The following is a 25,499-nucleotide window of genomic DNA, read 5'->3' on the forward strand; positions in this document are numbered from 1 at the left end:
TATAAAAGTCTCACGAGAGCTTAAAACCAGCCAAGTGCGAGTCGGACTCGCGTTCCAAGGGTTCCGTACATTAAGTCCGACTCACGCTTGACTGCACATTTCTAATAGGTTTTCCTGTCATCTATAGGTAAAGAACTATTTTGTGTATTTTTTTCAAAATTTTAGACAGTAGTTTCGGTTTTAACAGTAGTTTCGGAGATAAGGTGGGGGGGGGAATGGTCATTTTTTGCCTATTTTCTTAAATAACTGCTAAACTATTCATCCTAAAATTATAAAAAAAAATATTTGAGATCCTTACAATGAGCTCTTTCATTTGATATGCAACACGATATAGTTTGAAAAACTTTATTTTTTAATTTTCTTATTTACCCCCCAAAAATGGCCTCCATATTTAAAATTCATTTATTTACGTTACACGTCCATCTTTGGGTCGCAATCTTACATATGTGTGCCAAATTTCAACTTAATTGGTCCAGTAGTTTGGGAGAAAATAGGCTGTGACAGACGGACGGACAGACAGACGCACGAGTGATCCTATTAGGATTCCGTTTTTTCCTTTTGAGGTACGGAACCCTAATAGGGTTCCGTTTTTTCCTTTTGAGGTACGGAACCCTAAAAATGAACTCACGGGATTTGTGCCTCGAACGACTCAATTGTTAGTACGAGCCAAATGCATAAACTAATAAAATCATTTCGATATAATTTTTACGTCAATTAACGTAAAATAGGCTTAAGTTCAAATACCTAATTTAGTTCCAAGCTCTTAATCAACCAACAATATAACCCATAAATTTGTCAAAGACTCATCAATCCAAAGTTCGTAAGTTTCAAGACAAAATTGTACAAAATGTATAACAGTCCTTTCAGACAGAAATGCAAGTCAGCAGACAAGCGGCGCAAACATTTGTCCTCGTTCTCATGCTTTTGTTAGTGCGCGCTGACTGCGCCGTTTCCTTTATTCAATCATCGGCTTCTTTTAGCTTTACAATACCTTCGATTGTTTGAGTTGTGATTTTTAAGTAGTTTAATTTTGAGCGGCAAATAAAGTAAGAGTGCATAAAAAGCTTGATTAAATACGAGTAGATAAGTAATCCAGATAAATTACATAGAATTAATTAATTAATTAATTACTTGAAGAGAGATTCAGTTGGGAACCAGAGAGGGGTACGAGCCACGATAAATATTATTTACAATAAACACTTTTACTAGACACACGTCAAGAAAGCAAAGAAAGAGACAAGGTAGATAGATTTATAAACAAAATGTAGAGAAATAACCTTAGAAATAACAAACAACAAACACAATAATGAAATAAATAAGATTTGTATAGGTAATTTTATAACCCGAATAGAAAACGAAAAAACTATGTAAAAATACCAAGTATTTCCACAGATTATTACCAAAAAATATAATCTTGAAATCACGAAGCACACAATTAAATTACCTACACAGGAACATTGTAAGTAAATAAACCAACTACATTAAGCAAAATAAGCAGCGTAAAAAGATTTTTGAAGAAAAAAATACCGTCTACAAAATGCCAAAGGAAAGGTGGGGAGGCAAGAGAGCTTTTATGGAACAACTTTGGCGTACAGTGTCGCTGCGAGAGCGTTTACTGCTTGCCGGGGACGGTTCTTCAAGCGGACTTTACGTTTTATTTTCTAAGAATTAAAATACAGGCTCAATCACGTATATTGTAATGAAATTTGTGATTATTTTTACGAAATGGTTGATGTTGAGAAAAAGGTAATTCGCATACACATAAGGCCAATTCATACTTACATTTTGAAATAAAATATAAATATCAATGATGTAATTTTGTTCTCATTCGCTCATGCGTTTCGCTCGCGCTAATACATGTACAGACAAGTACAAGCAAAATGCACGATAACTACATGACATCATTCATTTAGATATAATTCTGATATCAGTGTACGTGCGAGTTGGCCTGGAATAATTTTATTTAAAGTGAAGTGGCCGCGAAAAGGTTAGAGGAAGATAAGATATTAAATCATTGCATACATTGTAGTTCACGACGTCAACAAACCGCCCTCACACAATAGAAGGTATTGTCAAAAATCCGTAATATACTAAAAACGGGTCACCCACGTATTTTAAATTTTTAATATATTTAATATGTCTGTGTCTCACGGAAGTTTTGTTATTATCCGTAATATTCGAATGGAAAAATTAGATCATCATTCATAACAAAGCGAAACTTCATACGTACATGCACACCCATTTTGTTTCAACTCAATAGAAATATCTACAGGGTGCTTCCTGTAACAGGAGCAATAAATTAAACTAAAGGCTGTACTCCTCAAACTGACCAACATTTGTTCAGCAACTTTTTAAAATGATGAATCCTTTAGACTTCCTCTTTTTCATACAAAATAAATATTGCCTTCAATGTACGTTGACATCAGTGTGTTTGACGTTGCTTGTCACGCTTTAAACATAACAAAATTTGCAGTACATTGCGTCTTAGACTAAACTTTAAAGTGTAATAAAAATCAAAATATGAGTTATTTTCAAAAGTTGCTGAACAAATGTTGGTCAGTTTGAGGAGTACAGCCTACAGTTTAATGTATTGCTCCTGTTACAGGAAGCATCCTGTATAAGTATCTATCGAGTGATTGAACTTTATCTCTTACTTATTATTCATCAGTCATAGTGACTCAAAGCATAAAACAGAAACTACAAAAAGTAGAATTTACAAGCGGCTCGCTCGCACTGCCGCCTCGTCCCAAAGGAGCAGAAGGAAAAAACTGCACCGACGACGCGGCAAGCGCAAAACGTCCACAAGCACGGCTCCAGCGATCTCCGTAGATATGCAAACCATCCTCCTTTGTAACATGATCTTATTGTGTACGCGATTCCCTAGCGCCGACCAGAATACGAAACAACTTATGTCGATTTAGAAATTTATTAGAATGCGGTCGATTTTTATTCGAAACGCGGAGCGGCGCTGCAGTTAGGTTTCAAATTCGTAAATTTACCGGCAACTTTTGATTTATTGTGCATTGCGGATTCTAAGGGTATACGCAACTTAGGCAGTATGTTGGGACATGAAAATTTCATGAGTTGATTTTGCTATTGAATAAAATGTACCTGCTTTTTTAGGGAAACTTTACAAGCTTTTCCCTGCTTATGAAACATTTCCTTTTTTTCACACCTGTACAAAGAAATAATAATAAAATATTTCTAAGAAGAACTGTTAAAAATCGTGTTTCAAACTTTAAGATCCTTGTTGCTGTCTGGTTGGAAAAAGTTTTAGATAAGGTCAGTACCTACGGGTAAATGTAGCTGCGGGGATAATATGGCTGACCTTCACATTGAGGTCTGTTTACACATTGATTAGTGCTAATTGCAAGTTCATTGCTGCTGTCCGTTGCTTCTAAACGAAAGTAGCAAATGTATGAACTCGAAATAAACACTAATCAATGTGTAAACCCATAGTGACCTTCCCGGATATTTCAAATTCAAGCTTCAAAGATAATTTCGTTCCGAAAATTGACCCGAACAATTGTAATCAACTGCACACAGGGCAATGCCGTTCATCATATCGAGGCAATTGGACGAAAAAGGAAAGCTTCGCCTTTGTCCGCTCCTCCCGTGTCCGAGTCATGACAATGACAAGTCGAAGATTGCATCGACGGTTGCAAATCCCTTGGGCTCCGTGCCGAAATTGATCGGAGTAATTTGCCGGCGTTCGGGCCCACCGCTCGGCGATTCATCTCGAGGCTCGTCGAGTTATAGGTGCGAGCGGGTGACGTGATATTGAAACAGATAAGTATACCTAAACATAATAAGATAATATATTTACCCTATGTACCCTTTTATTTGGTTACTCTAGCTACCAGCTACTGCTAACTAATACCTTTCTGTCGGTATTGGGACAATATATATATATATAGATGATAGCAAACTTTTTTATTTGTTTATCATAAAGTACACGACTTATAGGCAGAATACATAATTATACTAAAGAAAAAGTGACCAATCTTCTGAAGGCCGAGGCCGAATCGAACCCGCGTCTTCAGCTTACGCGACTAACGTCTTAGCCACAGACCACCCGGTCACTGCTTTACCCGTCCCAAATATTCTAGTATTTCTAGTACGTATAAGTATGCAATCTTAGAAATTATAAAAAAAGAAATTTGATTTGTTCCCTAGAGTTGAGGTAAGCTTCGCACAGAGTCATATGCACAACTCGCCATCAGCTCTCAAACTAGACTCCAGATCACCAAATACAATTGCCAATGATCCATAAAACACATTACTCAAACGACACCCGATCGTCACACGTACCGGGAATAAAAATATACCAATTTATTCCCTCGTCTTTGTCTCGTACAATTTGCGCTTTCGAAGCGACCCACTTGAATTATTAGTTTTCCGTACGCTGTTCGGTTGTCGGGAGAAAGTTATTGTGATTTGCAGTTCCAGTTCTGTTTTCTTCGCTCAATATGAAGTGGAGCTTAAGAAAAATAAAATGTCGAACCCCACAAAAGTTGCAATGTAGCTTGGACGTGATTGAATGGAGTTTTGTTCCGATGATATTAGTTATGATTGAAGTAGATGTCATATAGTAAAGAAAAAGTGGCCAAGACGAAGTGCCCAGGGCCGGAATCAAACCAGCATCTTCGCGGCACCACCACACACCACCACAAACCCTAAGCCAACCGGGTATCGATCACGGCTCAAACTTCTCGAAATGCAAAATATTAAATATAAAGTAGTTTTAGTGTCCGGCCAGTGTTAGTTTCAGTTCCGGTTTTGGAAGGTTTCGGCATAAAAATCATATTCCGGCTAAAGGCACGGTTTCTGCCAAAACTAGATCAAAATCAAACGTTCAGATTCGGTTTTGGCAAAAAATTCGGTTTATCTCGGACACTCTTTAATTTGGCTTACATTCATACTATTACTTCCTATTACACTATACCGAAACATATTTAATATTATTTGTGATACAAAAACCCCTTCGGCCGTGTACGTAACCGACCTTTCGTAACTGGTAACGAAGGAAGAAAAAATGATCTTTGTACGATACTGGTTTCGAATAAAGATTATTTTTTCTTCGTACGTAACCATAGTTACGAGAGAAGAAATTTTCTATTTGAAATTACGAAAAAAGACTATCTATTCCTCATACGTAACTGAGTCAAAATGTTTTAATCATCAATAGCTACAAAATTCCTATGTGACTTAATATAACTAAATTTACTTGTGACGGGTTGAAACAAATATTATTGCTTTCTGCAGTATGACCGGTTAGAACAAAATTTTGGTGTGACGAGTTGATCCTAAATCGGGAATACGATACTAAATTATGCCCTTAAACGGATCATTACATTATGCGCCAAGCAATTATTTTAATTCATTATACAGTTGCTAGTGTACTAGGTGCACCAAATTATAATTAAATGATAATATAGATCTATTAAGCCTTTCTTTGTAATTAACTAGTTTTTTCCCGCGGCTTCGCCGGCGTACTAAGACTACTAAAAAATGAGGTTTTCCCCAAACAAACTTTGAACCCCCATTTCACCCCCTTAGGGGGTGAATTTTGAAACATCCTTTCTTAGTGCACCCCTAGACCTTATAAGGAACCTACGTGCCAAATTTGGAATCTCTAGAACTAGCAGTTTGGGCTGTGCGTTCATATGTCAGTCAGTCAGTCAGTTTCGTTATGTAATCTAGTCCTTACTTAGTCTAGGCGAAGGATCGTATGAAGAAAATTAATTCTTACTATGTAACTGGTTACGAACCACCTTCCAAAGATGGTGACTGATTACGTACGAGAAAAAAATGATCTTTATTCGAAACCAGTATCGTACAAAGATCATTTTTTCTTCCTTCGTTACCAGTTACGAAAGGTCGGTTACGTACACGGCCGAAGGGACAAAAACAATACATTAACATAACAAGCCTCTTATATGTAGGTATATAAACGAAAAACAATGGCGAATTTATTTACATACTTGATTTCGAAATAAAATTGCTACAATCATATTGCTAAAATTATATCCTATTTTGTTATAAGGTTATAATATAATATTTATTTTTCATTTATGATAAAACAATTAACGTTAACAAATTCATAATTTTAAAATACTTACCCTCGTTCAATATTTCCTATTTGATTATCTCCCCAGCTCCAATACGCCTCGACGTAATATTCTATCACCGCTGCAAGCCACAGCAAAAGTTTGCACCCTAAAATGATATCGATCATCAAACAAGGCAGGTTTTAAAATTTTCAATTCCCGCCGTTTCGTCGCTCTATGAGACGCCAGAGGAATGAGAAGAATAGACATGAGACGGGGCGTCAATTTCACGAGAGATTTCGCATACAATTCTGTGCAGCATAGATAGCTACGTCTTATATGTACGTTTCTAAAGGAGTCTTTCATTCGAGAGCAACCGTTTAGCTGTGAACGGTGGAATTTTTATCTTTAGTGGAAAAATGGGAGTGAATTTTGCCGTCGGGATGAGATTGGGTAATTTTCCCCTGTGTTCAAGTGTATAACGACTTTGCAGTCTTGTTTTTAACGCTGCCACCGGTTTTAGGTCGATTTATATTTTAGTTGAAAAAAGGATTTAAATGGATGGCAAAAAAATGGAACTGAAATGCGGAATGTAAAACCAACAACGAATTTCAAGTTACTAAAGTCAATTCGCAGCGTAGATAACTATATAGCTACCGGGTCCTCGCGCCCCGCGCGGGGGCACAGCTGGGATTGACGCCAGGATGATGATGATGATAACTATATAGGTACAGTCAGCAGCAGAAGTTGCTAAGCGGGTGAGGTGTGGTAATTTACCTTGACACGTTTTTATTCCCTTAACAATAAAGTCACGTCAAGATCATTTTTAACACCTCGCCCGCATAGCAATTTCTGCTGCTGACTGTAGGTACATTAGAAGCTCGAATATGAATGTATATTCCTTTGGAGATCTAGTTTCAATAAAGTCCTAGAGTAACATTTGATGTTCCTCCAAATACTTATTTGAGCAAGGGATACGGTTATGTATAATTTTGGTACGGCTCGCATTTATCACTGGACTGCAAGCCCCAGGATGGGCTCGAGTATTTTATCATAACGGATATAATCCAGGCAACTGATATAATCCTTTCCCTGGCTCACAGTTACCGCAAACTTCTGGCAGTGGAATTAGAGATGATAGAAGAACCGTTTTTGTTAGGTAATAAACCTCAGTTTTTTACTGCGATTTATTAATTTACCATAAAATGTGACTTTGTTCCAAAACTTACTTCAAAATTCGAAATTTAATTTACGAGTATATGATACAATTGTTATATTGTGGTAGATATATTTATATAAAAACTTAAAGTAGACCATTACTACTCGTACTCTTATGTTGCCATAGTTTCAATATATACTTAACAAAAATTTTTGTAGCATAATTACCCAGTGGAGAGCAATGTAGGACATGTAGGTGATTAACTATATAAAGTACATACGTGGATTTGATATACATGGTAGATCCTTGAAATGTTTTACAGTTTCATCAGAAAAATTACAGAAACAGACGCGCATCCAGAATGTACACCACTACACGCCCCTATCAAACGCTCGTTTGCACAAAGTATAGACTGAAAGTATACCTCCAACGCCGACTCGAACAGCTTTCGAAACACTTTTGTCCCTATTTCCGAACGAATAAAAAGGATTCCGAAAGAACTTCATGACTTTTGTTACCGTATCGTTTTTAGGGCCGAGCCGAGCGCATTTTGCGAATTTTTGGGAAACCTTTTGGTGCCTTTAGGATCGGTAGTTGAATATGAAGTTTTGCTTCTCGAGTGTCATGATATTTCAACATGTGTTGAAAGAGTGATTTACGTACTTATATTACATTGACTCATTGTAATTTGGAAAAACCCTCGCTATTATAAATACTTGGTAAATACTCCATTTAAATATTATTTCGAACTAAGATAAAATCGACTGGAACTCATAAGTTTCAGAACAAGGGAATGTTAGTTTTATTTATGAAGCTTAACTTATTAATTGTTAGCTGAAATGAACTACAGAAGTTTGGTTGTATCAATTTCCATATAACTCCATTGCTAATTTAGAAGACTTTTAACGTACACTACACCGATCAAAAACCAAGCACGAAGGACAGCAAATTCATTTTTTTTCTACTGTTCTTCATACTGTGTTATTACTTCGTTACGGGTTTTACGATGCCATCAAGTGGATCTCGGTTGTGTTCAGATCCCATTACGTTGTCTTGGTTATTGTGCTAATATTTACGTTACCTACGCCCACGTCTCGACTAGATGTCGACCTTGAACGGTACCTCCCGCATTGCAGATTCCTACGGCCACATAAATTCGGTTACATGACATGGACAGGCCTAGAAGGTTATAAATAGTTAATGTCCTTGACAATTTTTCGATAACTTTTTGCGCAAATATTTTGAGCTATTCTTTATTAAATTATAATTCATTTGGCCAGGTTGAAACATTATTTTTAATAAAAATGGATATTAAACATAGGTATAGGTACTGTTAGTATTTCACGAGGGAAGACTCTGTTTGTGACAATTACTGGATCAATCGAATTATCATAAGCATTTTAAATAAAAAAAATCAAAAAATACCCAGAGTCGAACCAAGCTAACTATGCATGGTATTTGCAATGACAAAGTGTGGAAATGTCATCATTAATGTCAATAATATACCGTTTATAAAGACACTCTTTACTTCGGTCTGTTCAAATCGGTGCAAAGTTTTAAGTTAAAAAAACTAAACCCACATAATGCTATTATAGAAGATTATGATTTAGTTAACAGTAAAAAACCCGTCATATTACAAGCAATAAATGTCACAACATCGATACATTAATCATGCTTCAAGTCAACTGAATCGATACCCTTCACTCGAGTGAGCTAAAAATCTAAGCCCGTGCTTGAGCCAACATTTCTCAATAGCCTCGATTAAACCGTTTACCGTTCACCTGATGAGGTCATTAAGCTAATATTGATCGCCCTACTGGGATTAGTCGACGACAAATTGTCCAATCAGCGGACAGGTAATTGATTTTGAGCACCTAATATCGGACACTGGCTTCGTTAGAATTAGTGGGGACTTGAAATTTTCGGTTAGAAAGATTTTTAGCTACAACAAATTGATTTTGCTGGTGCACTACTTTTAAAATCTCCCAGTTTTTGCTTTACAAAATAAAATGCTTCAGATAACAAAGAAGAAGCAGATTAATTTAGAACTTCGTATAAAAACTGTTTAGTTGAATCGTTAGTCAAAGTCCAAACTGCGAGTGACAGAGAAGAATGGTCGAACGTCACTATTGCGGTACACGTTGTAACAAGTGATGGCGAGAGGTTTTTTGCGATGAAATTAAATGGCAATGATCCAAACAACGCCAGACTAACAAATGGGGAATATACTAAAACAATTTCCGATCAGCAGTTTACGGATACTGTATGATGGCGGAATCAATCTAGATGATCCGCTAGTTCTTTTAACGTTCGTCTATAAATATTGGATGGAAGGATTCGGATGATAGATGATGCTGTCACGGGGAACAACAAATGCATAGTTTAGTAGCGCGAGCCGGCCGATTTTCACTATGACAACGGGTGTAGAAAATTACGTCAGTTTTTTACCTTTTATTTGTTTCCGTGTTAAATTCATTTTGTTCTGCTGAAGATTATTTTATGGTCTTTAAACCTTTCGTCCAAAAGCTCCTTCATAAGTAAATTTATTCAGCTCTGTAACAAAGACTGTGTTACACGCAAAAACCTCGGCACTCTTAAATCCAAAATAATCCACTAACAGTGGATTTGCTCAAAGGTCGCCTAAGCAAACTGGGAGGATGAAACAATTTGTGTGCCCTAATCAAATAAGTGTAAAGGCAAATTTAAAATTCCTGCCCAAAATTTGCATAATGACCCAACGAAACGACTCAATCTGGGCCGGAGAGGGCATTTCATTGTTACGGCAGGCTACCGGCAATAGCGGGGCTCTTACCGTTTTAATTTTGGAAAGATCACCCTTATGCGAACTTTATGAGTCCGGCGAGCATGATTATTGAAGTGATGATTGCGAGGAAATTTTATTGTTATCGTTTGAAATAAAAATGCGAAGTGCGCCGTATAACGGACTGGAAGCCGTAAGTTTAGACCAGGTTTACGAGTATGCGTAATGGCCAGGTTTATAATTAAATTATAGCGTTGATGAAATTTCTTAAATCTATGATCTTCTTTACGAGTCATTTGAGTCGTGACTGATAGACAGACAGATAGACGGACGGATAGCAAAGTGATCCTAAAGAGTTCCGTTTTTATTTCACATAACATTATTTGGAAGACACATTATCAAAAAGAGAACTTTAAACTAGAAGTTAATTAAATAAGAAAAACACTCACCAAGTAGGTACCTACTTGTCTGACAAAACATTTTACACGAGACTGAGACGTAAAATGTTTTCACAGAAACGTTAGGTATAAAATAGAGCTAAGCCTAAAACAATTAAAATCTTGACAATTTGCAAAGCAAATCCAAATCTAACGGGCTCCAGATTGACCAAATAATGAGAACAAGGTACATAAATCAATCCTCGTTTAATGTATTAAAACCGCAGCTATGGCTACAGTCGCAAATCATAATTATTGCTGTACATATACAGCTATTACGAGTCTATCAGAGTTAAGTAAATAGAGACTAACAATTCGTCTATTCGTCTTTTGACCACCGTTTTGGCCTAGTCGGTGAAGCCGATGGCCCTGGGTTCAAATCCCGGTAAGGGCATATTTTGTGTTAGCTCTAATCAAAGGGTTCAACAGCAAAACTGCTAAGGAGCTTCTAGGGCTCAAAAGACACAAAACTTACGCGGTGACTAGAATTTTGACTGGACACTGCAAGTTGAACAAACACATGTTCCGAATAGGGAAAAAACAAGATGCGACATGCAGGTTCTGTCAGGAGTCAGAGGAGACTGCTATGCACATTCTCTGTTCCTGCGGACCACTAATGTCCAAAAGAAGTACCTACCTAGGGCGACACATACTGGAACCCTATGAGGTACAGAGCATTACGGCCCAAAGAATCTGGAGCTTCCTGGATTCAACGGGCATCAGTAGTGAACTTTAAAGGGCTGTCACAATAGATCATAGCTTGGTCGAAGCGACACTCAAAGGCCCACAAAACCCCAATAATAATATTTTGTGTTATGACTGTTATGAGCACAGATAATTGTTCCTGAGTCAATACCACAACGCAAGCCTTTTTGAGCTCACAGTGGGGCTTAGTCAATTTGTGTAAGGATGTCTTATCATCATCATCTTCCTCGCGTTGTCCCGGAATTTTGCCACGGCTCATGGGAGCCTGGGGTCCGCTTGCAAACTAATCCCAAGAATTGGCATTAAAAAAGACCCACATATAGTGCCGCTATAATAATCATTGTTGGACAGTCAGCATCAAAAGTAGCGGATTAGACTATGCGAAATAGCAATTGACCTAACTCCGAACAATTTAGTAAATTGTTCGGAGTTAGGTCAATTTCAGCCCTAATATTTTTTTTCTGTGATGCACATTTAATATTATATTTTTTTTCTGCTAGCGTTGTCTGTACATTTTTGTACACATTTTGTGATGGTCACGAATAAATATTTTATTTTTATACCCATACCAAAATGAAAATTAGTAAAAAAGCGCCAGCTACAACAATGACAAAGCACGCAATGAACGCAGTATTGTATAGATTGTCGGTGTTAATTGTTAACTAGTCTTTAATATTGATGTGTACGGTTACATACTAATACATACAGCTATACATAAACACGGCTCGCATATTCTAAACTCCAGCTAGAAATTCCGACAGCAGATATTAATATTTGTATCGCGTTACTGTAAATGAAGCGGTTTGGTTCGGCTAGCGTATGGAGATTTGGTATTGGGTACATATTAAGCCTCACGGAAGCTTAATATGTGTTTGAATTATTACAAATCACTTGGTTTAAACAGTACATACAAGTAGGTATACTATAGTTAAACTGAAATATTGTTTATTAGTGATCATTTATTTTAGATGTAGGGGAGATTTCAGATTGACCAAGGCTTTGTTCACTGCTGTCAAGAGGCAAAATGGACTATAACCGCGAAAATCGAAGTTTGCAAATTGCGTGCATTTTTCTCTGTCACTCTAATTACGCCTTCATTGGAGTAAAAGAGAAAGATCCCCGCAATTTACGAACTTCTGTTTTCGCGGTAGCCCCTCTGGTTTTGGTCAAGGCATGATGGGTCAAACCGTACAAAATTGATTTAGAATTCACTATTTTTTCTACGGGTGATAATTACTAATTACTATTTAGTAATCTCACTTATACATATTATGTTGTTAATTAAGTCAATTAAACAGTGACTAGTAAGTAGTACAGTTTGTAGAGTTTTCTAAAAATATGGTTTTTATTAAACATTTTTCTGCAGGTCCCGGTTTAACCCCATTTTTCCCTAGTTAGAAAACTTTACTACATGGCTAGTTTTAAATAAAAAAGCATGGAAGCTTTAAATAGTAGTTTATGTCACTGCTACATAATGCATAATATCTACAATACCTGTCATTATGTAGCGGTGAAATAACCTGGTATTTGAGACATTTCGTATATTTTGTCTAAACATTTTGGACAAGGGAAAATATGTGTTCACAGATTTAATATTTTATACAACTGAGTTTCAGTGTACGAGTAAAACATCATGCCGTCAACTCTATTCTTGTTCGTCCGAGCATTAGTTAAACGATTCCAACAACAAATCTAAAACAACTTTGCGTCTTTCAAAATAAAGTTCAAATTCCAGAAAACGTCGGGATAGGACGTTGCGAAAACGAGTAGCCTAAATGTTGGGTATGCTTGAGCTAACACATCTTACTTAGAAATTTACTATTCGCATGGTTGACCAAAGCAAAAGAGCATGTATACCCAACAGCAATGAAAAAGGGTTACTCCAGAAATATCCTTACAAAGTGAGCAGCTAGACGAAGCTCTTTCTTTAGTACAAACTACCTGACAGATACTTATCTGACACGTATCACTGACAGTTAAGGATGACTCACGTTAGACCGAGCCGTGTCCGGGCCGGAGCTTCTAGCGCCTCCTTTTCTATGAACGATGACAGGTGATCACGTGATGCTTTCTATAGAAAAAGAAACTCCGGAACCTCTGGCCCGGTCTAACGTGAGTCATCCTTTATCCCTTCTCCATAAAATATAGTCCCAGCGGACAGCTTTGAATATTACCTGATAAACAATATCCCGCTATTAAAAAATAAGTTGCGAGTGGTCTCTAAAAGTTTTGATTGGCTACAAACAATATACATGTCGAACATTTTGCGCGGGATTACAATATTTGACGTTATCAGGCTGCGGGCAGTTACAGTAAACTTGAGTCGCTTGGGGCACAATACACGCGTGGCCCACGTGGGGTCATTATTCAGCTCTAGTTAGACTTATTAGTTATTCTAATTCGTTGAAAGTATCCAGTTTTATATGATCTTGAGTGTACATTTGAGTATCTTTGTGCCTTATTGCCCAGTCGGAAGCTGAACCTAAACGTTGCCTTTGATATTTGTATGACTGGATTTTGAATTAGAGACTCGATTATTACGTTGAATATTACAATTTCAGAGAAATCCTTACCGATTTGTAACGCTCAAAGTAACACACGAATTCAATTGAGTTCCTTTGAGAGCACTTGGATGAATTTGCTCTAGGTATATGAATTTAGTAAACCATAAATACCTACACAAACAGCACAATCCCCATGCGACTATAGACGAAACTACACATAAATAAGTGTGGTAAGGGCAGGTAAGTTTGGCTGGCCTTCACATTGGGGTCTGTACGTACCCGTTTGCGTGACGTTTGCGTCTGCGTTAAGTATCATAGTCATATTCAAACATTTATTTGCATTAATAAAACACATAGAAATTCATGCAAATAAAATTTTAAAATTCACAGAGATCGCAACAATACAGAGATCAGAAATAATAATACACATAGGTATAGCTAAGTCAAATAGAAAAAACAAAACAATAATATTAAGTCAAACATCAAATCAAATATAAGTAAAGTTAAATATCAGGTAAAATGGTCATGTTTAGTTTATAATTTAATTTTATATCCATATTGTAAAAAACCCTAACTTAAGACGAAAGATAAATAAAGAGAATAAAAATAAATACGTCCATAAAAGAATAATAATAAGTCAATTTAGATATCAGATTACGAGTATATAATAAGACAAAATGCATTAGATTAGCATTAAAAGAGATGTCAAATACATTGGTCAAAAATTTACCATAGTATTTATTTATGGAGTAAAAAGGACGGTTCAAAAAATATTCTTTAACTGTCAAAAGTATTAAAATCTTGTATGGGATTTTAAGTTTCCAAAACGTTCCGCTTGTATAATAAGAATAAGTCCGTCCCAGTGCTCGATATGCATATTGTTAACATCCCAACATAATTAAATATATAAGTAACAAAATAACAAACATTATACATACGCTTGTATATGAACATCATAACATTTTTGAATGATTCGCGGTTAGCTTCACTATTAGACTTATATCGACCGGGATACATATCCCGGTCGATATAAGTCTAATACGGGTACATACCCGTGAACAAGATGCATTGTAACTGCGTCGAAATATCGGGAGCTCGAAAATAATAAAAATTAAATTCAACATTATCGCAAACGAACAAAATGGATTTCAGCGAAACAAATCGACCACGTTAGCAACGTTTAATCTCATACACGAGATTGGGACTAAGTGTGATGATAGAAATTTCACAACTGCTGTTTTCTTTGACATGTCAAAGGCCTTTGACGTCGTAGAGCATGGTAAACTGCTAAGTAAGCTTGAATCCTACGGTGTCAGAGGACTAGCGTTGCATTGGATTGATTCATATCTGAAGAATAGATCACAATGTGTGGAAGTAAAAAGTATTAATAGCACGAATGAAAGCATTTGTCAGATCTATGACAATTTTTTTTAGAACAATAAATTTGGGGTACCACAAGGAAGTATCCTCGGGCCACTTCTTTTCTTAGTATACATCAATGACCTTGTAGATAAAATTTATTACAAATGCGTCTTGTTTGCTGATGATATATCCATTGTAGTTACCAATGATTTTTCGATGGGCATAAATCACCACGAGTCACAGGTTAATGAGACGGTCAATATTGTAGTCGAGTGGCTTGAACGTAACAACTCAAAGACTAACTTAGATAAAACAAATTTCATTAATTTTAATAATATTAATCAGCACCTAGACATACTTTATAACGAACATAAATTAAAAGAAAATGACATTACAAAATTTTTAGGAATATTGGTTGACAGTAATTTAAATTGGAATGACCAGATAAATAATGTGTGTAATAAAATTAATAGATTTGTATATGTCTTCCGTAGATTAAGAAAAACTACAGATCACAATACAGTTATGGCTGCTTACTATGGATATGTTGAATCTATATTAAGATATGGCTTGATTGTTTGGGGCAATAGTGGTGACATTCAGAGAGCTTTTGTTTCCCAAAAAAGTTGTGTTCGTGCTATGTGTGGGGTTAGCCCATTAGAATCTTGTCAACCTTTATTTTTTAAATTGGGTATACTACCTCTTACATGTTTATATATCGAAGAAGTGTCTAAATTTGTAATAAAGCACAGAACACTTTTTAAAACTGCTAGTGATTTATATCCATGGAACACAAGAAACGGTAGCCAACTTGTGGTGGACAAACAACAAAAAACAAGCCGATTTAAGAAGAATTGTATGGTGATGTGTGTAAACATTTACAATAAAATGCCACAAGAGCTCAAAGAAGTGCCCGATAGCCAATTTAATAAAAAATACGGGAGTGGCTTTTAGAACGCAGATTCTATAAATTGAATGATTTTTTGCTAAATTAATGTAAATTATAAATATTATAATGTAATGTTAGAAATATTTATTATTTAGGTATATAATATTATTTAGTTAAGTTTCAATTGAATTTGTACATAATTATGTAAATAATTGTGAATATTTTGCATGCTATAGATTATGGCTAATTAAGGAATGTACATAACATTGTAATAACACCTGTAAACCAACTCTTATTATAGCAAAATAAATTGATTGATTGAATAAGTACAAAAGGTAATCACGGTTCATATACTGGTCGTAAGTCTATCATACAATTACTATACTTAAGCGTTGAAACAAAAACCCAGCATCATCGAAACGCAAAACTAACGCGCCCGCCGGCGAAAAGATCGGTTGAAATATAACCCAAAAAGCAAACATTTGAATAACTTTCAAAGGGAAACTTCGACTTTATTTAAATAAAGTTACTGAGCAAAATAAAGTTCTCGGAGAAATTAGCAAAATTGTAGGTTTTTCGTTAAGTTTGAATTAGTAAACCGAAGTTTGTAGCGACGCCTCGCCGGGGAACTTTGTTCGGTTTGTACAAATTCGTGGACCACTTTGTGTAAACATTACCTAGGTACTTTGAGGAAAAAATATTCGCTTAATGGAATTTGAGTGAGGTTTTCAGCGGTGTTGCAGTTGTGAAATGTAGGTAGTTTCATAACTTTTTGTTTGTTTTTTGTTTTGATACCTATCTAAAAGATGTGCACAGTCGGCACCAATAGTAGTGGATGAATCAAAAAAATTTTTTTTTATATTTGCCATCCTGGAAGACTTTTCCAAATAGGGATATATATCTACAGTTCATGTTTTAAAGTGTTTCCCACAGTCTAATTGTTCTATATTCACACATTTATATCTGTTTTTGTTAAGAAAACGGTAGATAGTTTTGACGCATGCTCTCACTATCTTCTACGACTGATGCTGACTGTACTATTTGCTGCTTACCTATCTGAAGACATCTAGGTCATTAGCGCGGTATTCAACTTTGAGTTTTGGTAAACACTTACCTGAAACAAAAGTAAACATGACATAAATATGTTATCATGTCAGTTTGTGTAATAAACAACAAAAAGTTAGTACAAGACAACAGAAACTGGCCGGTTGCCATTAACAGCGTTTGAAACTAAGCATACAATTTAGAATTTGATTATTCTAGAGCTCAACTCTGATTTAACAACTTGTTTTGGTTTTGATACGACCTTGAAGGTCACTTACGCTGATTGGTGCAAGCGAAATTAAGTGAAAGTCGTGCACAACATGCTCGCCAATCACCAAGACCAAGACGATCGTCAAGGTCGTGTCAAAACCATAAAAAAAACAACGAGTTGCACTCCGGGAGTGCCGACAGAAGTGAAAACTCAATGACTAGTCCAAAATGTCTGCAGCACTATGTATAATTGACCCATCCTCCTTTCTATTGAAAAACTTTAGTTCCGAAATTGCTGGCCAGTGAGCTTAAATTTGTAGCCTTAATTGTTTAACCTTTTCAACGCTTTTCGTCCCATGCTAAAATGTGGCTTATACGCCAAATGGTTGCAATATGAAGAGCGAAAATAAACCTTATCTGTCAGCAGGAAATTTGCTTTGACAGCGTCCGTCATAGCCTTTTTAGTAGCTGTTGGCGTCATGGGCACGACAGCACTCGACCACTTTAGTGGCTCTTGGCGTTAAAAAGGTTAAAATTCGAATAGAAATTGTAAAATTACCTTGCAGACCTCGCATCTAAATATATTTGGTCATGATATTTTGAGTTTTATTCACCAGTACTATAGAGTTCACTTTTATTAGCGATTTCATCAATATGTAGCTTTATTATAGCTATAGCTAGAGGGCGCTGTTACCGTTAGCAGCCAAATTTAAACAGCTCTGCATATTTAATTTGTTTTATTATTTAACACAAAATTTTGAGTGTAATTATTACATTATTTATTAACTATTGACATCCAACTACACATATTTACTATAAGAAGACGCAAGATATGGCTCCAACAAAGACTAAAGTAACTACGAATACAGCGGCGGTTAACAGGTTGGTGGATAATATTTCAAACTTAAATAGCGAAATATTGAACATGAAAGAAGAATTATTAGATTGTCATACCACCATCCGTGAGCAACAAAAGCTACTTACTTGCCAAAATGAGAGCATCCAGAAGATTCTCAGGGTTATAACCGCCACTAATAACACAGCACTACCGGACTCACAAAACGTCTCACTCAACGAGTCTGGCCCTTTTGGCATGATCTTCCTGGGTGATGACCAGCCCCCTGTTGCTCCGCCGCCGCCTTCTATCCAGCTTCCAACCCAAGAACCCCCTGTGGCTTCCACCTCAGACCGTGGCCGTTCTAGGCTAAGGCGGAAGGCTCTCACCGCAACCCATAAAAGCAGTCCACAGGAATCCACTGAGGTAACGTCCCCACAAAATGCCTTACCGCTGCCGGTAAGGCCACCACAACAGCGAAAATTGGTGAAGTCACCGGCAGCCTCTTCGCCGAAGGGTTCTCTGCGTGCAACACCCGCTGTGTCAACAGATCCTGGAGTGATACACTGCCCACCATCTGTACCATTGTTGGCTGCTGCACCACCACAAACTGCTGCATCATCAGCCGTTAATCTGCCATCGAAATCGGCTGTAGCTGGTCTTCGCGCTGCTGGTCCCCGCATCGTGAGTCTCCATATTTTCAACCTTAGCGAGGACACCACTCTAGACGACGTCATTCGACATGTCCAGACTCAAATGAACATACCAACGCCAGTATGTGAGCAGCTGGTCGTCACCCGCGGAAAGTACGCTTCTTTTCGCCTTGATGTACCAGCTAATAAACAAAAGGTCGCCCGGGACCCTAAAAATTGGCCATCAGGAGTGTCAGTGCGTTTATTTAACACAGTTCAGCCAAAAAACTTATCAACAAGACACGACATAACAAAGACAATTTAGTATCTTCTAAGTTTGTTATTATACACCAAAATGTACGATCAGTATGTGGTAAAACTTCATTATTAGATTTATTAACGAATAACGAGAAACCGCACGTATTAGGACTTAGCGAGATTTGGTGTCGAAAAAATGAAATTGCACGAGTGAGGTTAAGTGGGTACGCGCTGGCTAGTTATTACTGTCGCACGAATATCGCACATGGCGGTACTTCGCTGTACGTAAAGGAAGGCACAGAATATCGCCAACGCAATGACCTACTTACCTTTGCCGTGCAATATCATTTTGAATTCGCGGCTATAGAAATTATTCATTGTAACTTGATTATTATTGTAATGTATAGAACCGGTAATGGTAACTTTGACATTTATATTGAGAATTTGGAATTACTATTAAGGAAGCTAACTGACGAAAACAAAAGGTTTCTCATTATTGGCGACCATAATGTGGATTTTTTATTAGACTCTAGTTTAAAACGACGCACTAATGATATATTAAGGGCCTATGGATGTCGTAACACTGTAACGTTTCCCACTCGGGAGACTGCGGATTGTGCGACGTCCATTGACTGCGGTCTAAGTAACATTGCGCCCGACACGCTCTCAGTGACACCGTTGGTTACTGCGATAAGTGACCATACCGCTCAAAAGTTTGAGTTGACTACTGAACATGACCAAAAGTCAAATGAGATGATTGAGCGCCGATTATTTAGTGCAAATTCATTTCATTCATTTTATAGTGACATTGATAATTATGATTTTAATTTTATTTACAATATTGACCTTGACATTGACTATAAATTTACTAAATTATTTGATATTCTGGCATACTATATGAACATTCACTTTCCATTCAAAAAGATTAGGCATAAAAAACATAACACTGTACCATGGTTAAGTGACGACTTAGTGGAGTTAGTTCATAAGCACAATGACCTTCACGAAATAAGACGCCAGTATCCCAACAACCCCATATTAACTGACTGTATTGAGCACTACTCTTCCATAATTAAGACCACTGCGTTACAGGCTCGTCGAGCTCACACTGAGAGTAGGTTGGCTTCTAGCAGCAATAAAGCCAAAGAAATATGGAAGGTTGTCAATGAGGAGGTAGGCACAAAAGTAAGATCGAACCACATATCTCTCCGTGATCCAAACACCAATATAGAAGTGAAGAGTAGTGAGTTGCCAGACACGTTTAACACACACTTTTTAGGGATAGGGTGCAAACACGCAATAGGAAATGATATGGAGCAATCAACACGCTATCTTAAGAGGCACTTAGAAACTACCAATGTACCCTCTTACACTCTGCCGGTCGTCACCCGCGATATGTTGACCAGGACGTTACATTCAATGTTAAAAAAAGGAGACACTGTCGATGCTTTTGACATTTCGCCAAAAATTATATTGTGTCTGTGGCCTGTTGTTGGCGACATACTTGTCATTCTCATAAATATTATGTTTGAAACTGGTACGTATCCTAGCGTGCTAAAAAACACAAGAGTGTGTCCAGTTTTCAAGGGTAAGGGTGACAGGTGTGACGTCAATAACTATAGGCCTATTACAATAGTACCCACCATTTCAAAAATGGTAGAATCTGTCCTATCGTCTCACCTTATGACCCATATAGAATTGAATAACCTGCTCACGGAAAACCAATTCGCTTACCGACAAAAAATGTCGACAACCACCGCGACATACAGGATATTCGATTCTATCATGACAGGGTTAGACGATAAGGATAAGATTGCCGCAATACTGTGCGACTTGTCAAAGGCATTCGACGTCATAAATCACGAATTACTGCTCAACAAATTGAAAATATACGGAATCAAAGGCACTGCCCATGAACTGTTTACCTCATTCTTGTCAGACCGCAAACAAGTCGTGAAATTACTCACTGACGGCAAGTCAATCCAATCCGATGCAGGATATATAAATATTGGTATTCCCCAAGGTTCGTCCCTTGGAAATACCTTATTTTTGTTATTTGTCAACGACCTACCATCGAATATTGGAGCTGGCTTGTCTGTATTGTTTGCGGATGACACAACTGTGTTAGTTGGTGCAAGCTCTTATGACCAACTGGCTTTAAAAATTCATGATGCTTGCAAGCAATTGGAGGAATGGTTCTCAGCAAATGGGCTGTTACTTAATTATTCAAAATCAAATGTTATGTTGTTTTCTGGTCGAAAGGTTCAACTGCCACCGTGCATGGCTAATTTTCCGATGCCCATGTGCGATAAGAGTAAGTTCCTAGGGTTTATGATTGACAACACTCTAAATTGGAAGTCCCATGTAGACAACCTGTGCGATCGATTGGGTGGTGCGTCGTTTGCGTTGAGGAAACTGAAGCCACTTATCTCAGCAGAAGCCTTAAAGCAGGTGTACTTTGCGCATTTCCACTCTATCATGGCATACGGCTCACTGCTCTGGGGCAATTCAACAGATGCAAAAAGAGTTTTAATAATGCAGAAACGCGCAATACGTACACTTGCCGGTGTAAAAGACAGGCACCCTTGTAAAGAGCTCTTTGGTTCTCAACGTATAATGACGCACTACTCACAATACCTGTTCGATGTACTGATATATGTAAGACAGAATATATCCCAATTTGCGCGTATTAACTTTCCGGGCAAACTGCTTCGAGCTGCAGGGCGTCTGAGAACAGTTCCCCGTCGCATGGCACTTTCAAGAAAGAACCCACGTGTCATCGGCCCGACTTACTACGAGCACCTTCCTGCCGATCTGAGAAATGAGCCGTGTGACGAAACATTTAAGCGCAAATTGAGAAACCTTTTGTTGGATAACCCTCTGTATTCTATAAATGAGTACATGGAATTGAATTTGTAACGATGTATGTAATTTTATTTATTATTCAATTGTTGATTTGTATTTAAAACATGACATTTTGTTCTTTTGTGATATTTTTATCTTTATTTGACATTTTAATGACAGTTACAAATTATTTACGTTGACATCGACTTTAATGTTAACTAGGTTTATATTCAATTGTTTTGACATGTTTTTCTTTGTACATGACGATCCTTATTGGGAGACATAATTAATCTTAATCTTATTATTTTTATTTTTAAATTTATAATGTAATTTTTGACGATCATGATGAGAAGATAAACATAATTTTGACGAATGTAGCAAATTTATAGTGTAATTTTCATCTTGAAATAAATAAATCTAAATATAAATCTAAATCTAAATCTATTGAATTATATTTGAGTGATATAAGGTTAGAATGTACCTAACTGTGAGATCCTCGTATTTCAGCCCGTATAAGATTAGAACCTTTTTCATGTAATGTCATTGAGTTTGTCTTTATTGATTTAAATGCCATCTAAATGAGTGGCCATCTAAACCTTACGGTCACGTGATCGCCTTACGGTCACGTGGTCGCCTTACGGTCACGTGATCGCCTTACGCTGTCTCGAGTTTATCATTTTTTCCCCACCTCAAAAAGTGCCCAGCGCCGCTAAAGAAGTTTTCACTTCAAAAATCTACCGCTTATTTATGCCTCATATTTCACTTTGTTGATATTTTCATTTTAAACTATCTACTGTCTAACTAAGCGGTTTACAATCCGATACAGATTTTTTTTTATTGCTTTTCTTAACCTTTTGGACGCCAATGACCGATATATCCGCACCGTAGGTTCACCGCCAAAGACCGATTAATCGGTCACAGACCAAGAGCAACATCGACCTACGTGCATATACATAAAGTTCAACTTCAGTTTTGATACTTCAATGATGTGGCGTCTGAGTGTCAGCTTTTGTGTTTGACACGGCGTGGAAATGGTTAACACCGAATATAAATAGTTGTAAATATGAAATAATGTGATTGACGTGTAAAACTATGTTTTATAAAGGAATAAATGAATGAATGGTACCTTTCTAATATAATGAAATAATTATTAATCATTTAAAACCATTAAAAATAAGAAAAAAACCATAAAGATACATTTTATCTTGAGTTTCATAATTACAATATTAGATATTTCTATAACCACTATAAGAACTTTAACTGTCTCAATCGTTTCACATTTTATGATCAATGCTAAAGTATTGAATAAGAAAAAGGAACTCCTAGCAAAGTTAGTTCTCGACGTTTACATTACCTACTTCTAATACCTAAAGCAATCTTTTTTTCTGAACACAACCAAATTGGCAGTTCGCTTTAGCCATTTTATTACCCCTGACTCAATAAACTAAGGTCGTAAGATACTACAATATTGTATTAAGATAAGCCCTTTTGAACGTAAGGCGCTGACCGCCGCTCCCTTGATACTAACCGAGAAGAGTTTCTTACGTGAAAAGTGTCCATTATAGTTAGTATAGTATTTATCTTTATCAGGTCAGATGGGTCAGATGAAGAGCTTTTTTATTTACTTTGTTTAAAAAAATACCCCTATAGATTGTAGACTCGTACCTAATCCAAATCGTTGTTATTTTACAAGACTTCATATTTTCGATTTTGTTTTCTTTGAAACATATTTTTTTTTCACCACTCCAATGCCAGAAAAATTCTAACCGTGGAACATTATAAATCAAACTCAAATTAACGCCATTCAATATACTTATCATTATTCTTTAATTATTTTCTTTTTTTTATTCCTCATTCGTTAAAATTATACTTACTTTGCGCCTTTTGTGATTAAAATGCAAATTTCTTATCAGTTTCTTTAAGAAGACGCTTTGTGAGCTGGTGTAGTGATAATTTATTTTTACCACCTACTTGACTTTTAGATACCCAATATTTAACCTAACAATATCAACAACCCCCAAACACTGTCTATCGCGGACAGCAAAAACAAATGCAATTTGCGTTCGACGTTCAAAATTGCCGGGTTCCGTCGGCCATTACGGCTTTCACCACAATTACTGGGTAATTGAAAACGCTGGTCGTTACCGCGTGACGTCATGGTAAAATGGCTTTTGTAATCGTTGAGGATAAAATACAATGTTTTGGAGGGACCTTGTGAAGAAAGAGATTGTGGCAGTTACCTTTTCATGTAAGATAGTGATAGTGTCCTTTATTTTACGATTTTGAGAAATTAATGATGTATATCCTCTAAATAAATTTATTGTACTTAGAACACCCTTAAAATAAATTTAAGGTCATTCCTGTAACTGTAACCTGTGCCGACTTACATGCGACCTGCGTTTTTGTGTATAGTGTTTCAAGTTCTCATGTTATTTTTTTTTAATTACCAATGATGAAGTTGTGAAGCGAAAAAGGGAAATGAAATATTCTGTTACAGCAATAAACAGTTCAGTTTGCGTCTTTTTTGGTTATATTATTCGGACATGACTTTAAATTTAAACACTGTGTCCGAATTCCGAATACTACAAATTATACTGTAATTAGTTCTAAACATCGCGATGTATTGTAAATTCATTTAACGACATAAAATTTCGTTGAGTGATTATTCCCTGAAAAGTTTAGTGTCCGAAATTCGTAACAGTCATGTAACAAGCAACTGAGTCTGTAAAGAACCGTGGGTATTTAGCAAACGCTCATCTCGAGAGCTGGCAACTAGAGAGTGGTCCGATATATCGGCATACGCGAATGGGCTAGCTGACAAGTTTTCAGTCGATCTCGACTCGATCAAGTTTGTTTGGAGGTTCAAATGCCTATATGGGAGCTATTGCATTAAAACAATAGGCACAAAAGTCAGAAATGACAGTCAAAATCTGGCAACCGTACTCTACGTGCGAAATTCCCCTACTAGTGACGCACGGATAGAACAGACTTTGTTTTACACGCTGTTTTTATAAAGAAAACAATAAAATACTTAGTTAAAAAATTTGGCTTGAGCTAAAAAGGCTATGATTTTTCTAGAGAGAACCGAACTATTTATTTAAAGTCGAGTGGCTTCGCTTGACATATAAGTATATATAATATTGCTACACCTCAGTAAAAGACAAAGCTTTAAGAAAACAATTGATTGAAGATAGAGACAGACAACAGGCGATCTTTTCGCTAAAGAGCGATTTTTTTTACACAACTTTTGGGTAGCGTTTGGGTGTTTGGGTTTTACATAATATTATGTATGTATCGGGATTTGAATAAATAATTATATATTATCACCTATTTACATCACTCTGCCAAAATGTTATATAGGTACGAAAAACCTTAAAAAACCAAAACAACACACTCATAGTGATACGTATCAAAATCATAAAATGTATACGATCGCAGTTTCTCATGCTCTACACCACCCCCTCCAGATACAAAGGAGACGGATGCGGTCCCCCCCACAAACTTTGCTGGGTCTAGCGAAGGGTTTAATTGTGCACGAGACGCTGCAAAAACGCAACTAAACGCTCTTCAAACGCTCAGTGCCCCACTTTCGTGACTTTTGTGTTAAGGTAATTGCAATTTCAAGTTATAACTGAGATTAGGTTCAAATTGTGTCCGGGGGATAACTTGTTGTTTGTAATTACAGCAAAGGTGCAAAGCTACCTATGTAGTTAGGAGTAATAGCGTTTCAAGGAGATTTTAAAGACAATTTCCGATCGTAGTAAATATTTATCTTGCAAGTAATCACTTTTATGTTCATAAGTATGCAA

The 25,499-nt window shown here is 36.7% G+C and overlaps 1 protein-coding gene and 1 long non-coding RNA gene across 9 annotated transcripts in view; both read right to left on the reverse strand.

Moving 5' to 3' along the window:
* Positions 1-25,499, reverse strand: part of LOC134652179 (CUGBP Elav-like family member 4) — an 849,854-nt gene that overhangs the window by 560,467 nt on the left and 263,888 nt on the right. The gene's annotated exons all lie outside the window — the stretch shown is intronic.
* The window catches only part of LOC134652424 (uncharacterized), an 80,108-nt gene that overhangs the window by 911 nt on the left and 53,698 nt on the right, over positions 1-25,499 (reverse strand). The window lies entirely within an intron of this gene.

The sequence above is a fragment of the Cydia amplana genome, chromosome 1 (genome assembly GCF_948474715.1).
Source record: "Cydia amplana chromosome 1, ilCydAmpl1.1, whole genome shotgun sequence".
Classification (NCBI taxonomy): Eukaryota; Metazoa; Arthropoda; class Insecta; order Lepidoptera; family Tortricidae; genus Cydia; species Cydia amplana.